This window comes from Alligator sinensis, unplaced genomic scaffold (assembly GCF_000455745.1).
Source record: "Alligator sinensis unplaced genomic scaffold, ASM45574v1 scaffold417_1, whole genome shotgun sequence".
NCBI classification, from domain to species: domain Eukaryota; kingdom Metazoa; phylum Chordata; order Crocodylia; family Alligatoridae; genus Alligator; species Alligator sinensis.
This window is the reverse complement of record NW_005842433.1, coordinates 574911-579641: the sequence shown is the minus strand read 5'-3', so window position 1 is coordinate 579641 and position 4731 is coordinate 574911. Positions and strand designations below refer to the sequence as shown.

At 44.4% G+C, this 4731-nt stretch overlaps 1 protein-coding gene and 1 non-coding gene across 2 annotated transcripts in view; both read right to left on the bottom strand.

Moving 5' to 3' along the window:
* IFNGR1 (interferon gamma receptor 1) overlaps positions 1–4731 on the bottom strand; it is a 21232-nt gene that overhangs the window by 16165 nt on the left and 336 nt on the right. The gene's annotated exons all lie outside the window — the stretch shown is intronic.
* On the bottom strand, positions 2281–2385 carry LOC112551348. Its single transcript, XR_003095635.1, has one exon. It is a non-coding gene; the product is annotated as a U6 spliceosomal RNA (small nuclear RNA).

Sequence of the window (4731 nt, the reverse complement as noted above, 5' to 3'; positions counted from 1 at the left end):
CAGCTGTGCACCACTGGTCCAGGAGCTGCTTGTCTGGTGGCTCCTCCAGAAGCTCTTGCCGCTGGTCCAGGAGGACACAGGAGTGGGAGTGTGCCCCTGGATCTGCGTGAGGTGGGCTGGGCTGGGCTGTGGTCTGGATGGGTGGTGGAAGGTGTTGGGAGTAGGGGCTACGCTTTCCCGCCACTTGCCCAGCCAGGGCGGGGGAGTGCGGGGCGGAGCTGCTCTGCCACCTCCAGACAAACAGCATGCAGCAGCGGGAGCCACTCCAACCTTCCTGCGGCTCCAGGACGAGCTGCGGCAGGGCATGGGGGGTGGGGAGCGTGTGCTCCCAGATCAGGGCGGGCTGCAGAGCAAGGGTTATGGGGGGGCTGCAGACACGCTAAAATTCCCCATAGCCCCTGATGCCTGCCTCTCCCCGATCTGAGCCCTAGCCCCAATCCCTCCCTCGTTGCGGGGGCATTGATCTGTCTCCTCCATGCCCCTACCATCCCCACCTCCATCCACCACAACAGACTTACCAGCTGGAGGCAGCTGTGTCTAGTGTCGTAAAATCTAGTAGCATGTCACCATAAAAGACCAACACAGGCCTTCTGGAAAACTGCGATTATTATGACACACAAACTCGACCTACCGGTGCTACTGCATCAAGGTAGTGGGACAGAAGTGATGCTAAGGCATTAAGACTCAGCCCCATGCTGCAACTGTTCTATACTCAGCGAGATAGTAACAGGGTATTAACACTTTAGAATTAAAAAAAAAAAAAAGTTTCTAACCTATACAACTTACCACTTATTTCTTGAACCATGGAAAATGGAGGTCAGCAAGACTTCCAAATTTCTTTTTGGACTGCCTGGACACCTAAATTCTTAAACCTCTGAGACTGCTTCAACATATATCACATGCCATGGTCAGTTTTGAATGGCAAGAAAAAGAATAAACAAGCCAAACGCACATGCTTTGGTTTCATTATCTAACAGTAAACCAAACCCCCCTCCACAGTCAGAAGTAAAATCCAGGACGACTCCAGTAGCATGGCTAAGGGAGGACTACTGCAGCATCACTCCTGGGTGCCCAGACCGAGTAGGGGAGGGTAAAAAAATAGCAGAATTTTCTAAATCCTAAGCCACTTCATCGCTGGCTCAGCCACTGACACTTCCCAAGGTGCAGATGTGTCCAGGTACGCCTCTAATTCTGTCACTTCTATCCCACTACCTTGCCTCTGTAATTCTTTTGTAATTCAGCAAGTAGTTAAGTGTGAATCTATCAAAGCCTGTCACACATTCCTCTAGCAGCTGGTTCATATACAGAATATCAGTATACTACTGACACCAGTTTCTTCTTAACTTCAAGGGGCAGGAGTCTGTACTCTGAATCCAGAACTCCTGATCAAGGAGTCAGGATTGAGTAGGAAATGAAGATGATTCAGGACTCCTGCCTCATTTGCTGTCAAAATGAATGGTACAGAGACAGTGAGGATGGGATAGTGGATTGTCAAAATTAAAAGTACACCAGTCAAAGGCATCATCCCAGTTTCCTTGGTTTTCCCAAAGTCTGGGTTGATCTAATAAAAAAATATCACATTTACTCAAAGAACCTTGTCTGCCTAAAATACAGCTAGCATTTATGCATTTTCCTCCTAGGAATTTAGTCAGGAAGTGTCTGTGTACTACTTTTAACTTATAAAGTGATATTATAAAATACTCAGGTACTTTCACAAGAAAGCTATTTCTCCAATTGGTTATCCAGTCACTAAAGCATACATAAGTAAGATACTTCACAAATTACAGCTAAAGCTCCCCATCTTTAAACCAATGAGACTTATTCTTACAAGAATTGTGAATAAAATTTGCAATAAATGTCTGGATAGATCAATTTGTGTCATATTATTCATGGTCCTTCCATGGCAGAATTAGTAAAGCTGTACTCAGCAGAGCATTTAGATGCCATCCAGTGAAAAGGACGTGGTTACACAAAGTTCTGAACAGCTTCCTTACGATGAGTGTTACTGATGTGTGCACAGGAAGAAACACCACATGAGCGTACCAAAGGCCATTATGGTACAAATATATAAAAAGGTCAAATTAAGGTTGCTTAGTTCATTTTATTTTGCATTTCCTAGGTTTCAATCATTTGACTTTGCAAAGTTAACATTCTTAATATAGCTTTTGTAAGTATGTTGGATACATACAATCTGGAAGAGGTCATATTTGAGGGTTTGCTTCCTTCCTGCTGCCCCTTCCTCCTTCCCCCCCAAAAATAGACAGGAGAAAGACTTTTTTTTAAAATATGGAACACTTCACACATTTGTGTCATCCTTGCACAGGGGCTATGCTAATCTTCTCTGTATCGTTTCAATTTTCATAGTTTCATAGTTGGAGGGTCGGAACAGACCTGAGCAGATCAAGTCTGACCTCCTGCCACGGCAGGAAAGAGTACTGGAGTCAAATGACCCTGACAAGGTGTTCATCTACCTTCCTCTTAAAGACCTCCAGGGTAGGAGCCAGCACCACTTCCCTTGGAAGTTGGTTCCATATCCTAGCCGCCCTGACAGTGAAGTAGCGCCTCCTGATGTCTAGCCTGAATCTACCCTCTGCCAGTTTGTGACCGTTATTTTAATATATGTGGCTGCCACATAAGTCTTGTGAAAGACTTAAATGAGCCATAAGTAGGCCACAAAGTGCCCATTTTGTTTTGTGCTATGTTAGCGATGGAAAATGAAGGGCATTTTGTCTTAAGAATGAGACCACATACACTTTTCAGAGTATTGCATACATAAGGTTAAGATTCACCTATTAACCACAAAGACATATGAAGCTTTGAAAATGTTGCTGTGGTTTACTTATTTTTTAACATGCACAAAGTCAGCACTACAATTATTGGAAAAGAGAAAGAGGTCTGCAAATTTTCAACCACAAGAGAAAAAGTGTCAACTTGTCAGAGAAGGTGTCAAATGTTAGGTATCACTCAGTAACATTTTTCCCCTACAATATTTCTGCTTTATGCTGCACAACAGAATTATGTTCACCTAAACTGTATTCAATATTTTTAATGATCATCGAGGCATATGCCCACACCTTATTTACTGCACAAATCAAATCTTACTCTTCATTATTCTTCACTGGTTCTACAGTGCTCATGACTATGTATTTTAGCACTTTCACACACGTACTCAACAACTAGAATTCCCCCCCCCCAACTTCAAAGTTTGGCTTCAGCTGGCATAAAGCAGGCTGGGCATGAGGTTTGTTATTCTCCTAAACTGTCATGATTTAAAAAAAAAAAAAAAAACTCCGATGTTTACCTTATGCTTACTTCATGAGAGCAATAGCAATACAGATAATTCTACCTGCACTTTTAAACGTAAGCTCATGTTCATCTTGTCTAGTTCAATTTGTAGTTTACAATTAATTAATTTTCTGCAACTGAATTTTTAAATTCTTTATAAATAGGTTTTTTTTTTTTTAAACGTGAGGTTTGATGGCTTATTCCAGCGTGGCTACAAAGTCCTTTGAAACAACGCTACCTATAGGGAGTACAGTAAGTCCCCTTTTGCTGGAATCAAACTGACTCTGGGAGTAAATAAAGCCCTCGCTCCTGCTTATTCCAATTCTTCTCTGCTTTGTGACTACTGTTTGGTCCCATCCAGGCTGCTCTCCTACCCTCTTCCAATGCTACCAGCAATACTTCACAACTTTTTTTTTTTTTCTTTCCTTTTTAACCAGTCTGGTTTCCTTGGCAAGAACAGGCCCAGGGGCTGCAGGTGGGTCAAACCTTCTTCCATCAGCATTTAAGGGTGTGAATACATGTGCATTAACACACTTCAGCTCACACGCATTAAATCTAGTACTTCTATTGTGAGGTACTAAGAAAATGTATGTTAGCCTGTCTTAATGAGCATTTACTAAATAGCAGGGGGCATTTTTATATGTGGTGTGGGGACATGGTGCCAGGTAGTTTAATTAATTTCACAGTTGTTAGGGGCTGGAAAGGACCTTACAGATCATCAGGTCCAGCCCCCCTGCACTTGGGCAGGAAAAACTGCGCCCAGCTCCTCTCCAGGAAGCCACAGCCCAGCTCTTCTCTGGGCAGGTGCAAGGCATTAATAAGTTTGTGCACAGCAAGATTTTAAACTGTGCACGGCCACGTACGCATGCACCTTGGTTGGCAACTAGTGCGTGGGTCAGGGGTGTCAAGAGCTAATTAAAAGCACCTGTGTGTGACGTGCATCAGCAGTCCCCAAGCTGAAAAAATGGCAGTGGGGTGCCTTGAACTAAAGCTCATCAAACCGGTTTTATTTCAAAGCACCCCACTGTCATTTTTTCAGCGTGGCGATGCTGATACATGCAACACAGACAGCTGCCACAGCGCCTCAATCTCCCTGCTGTGACACTCAACTAACTGAGTCTGCTCCGACACGCTGGATTTCCACATGTCTATAGGAGCTTACAGTTTTAGTGACACTTAATGCACATTCACCTCTTTTGTGGAGCATGGTTTGTTTCAGTGACGCTGTAACGTGCATTACAATACGCGAACGCGTATTAAAGCGTGCCTGACGGGTGTTCAGATCCCCGCTCGGCCTTTCCTTGCCATCTTTCCTCCCAGCTCATCCGCTCTCTCGAGGCAGAAAGGTGGCTCCCAGGAAACAGGCCTGCAGACCTCCCGTCTCTCCTGGGCTGCCTCGCCTTCCTCTCTCCCCCATCTTTGTTTTCCTCTCCCCTCGCGGCTCCG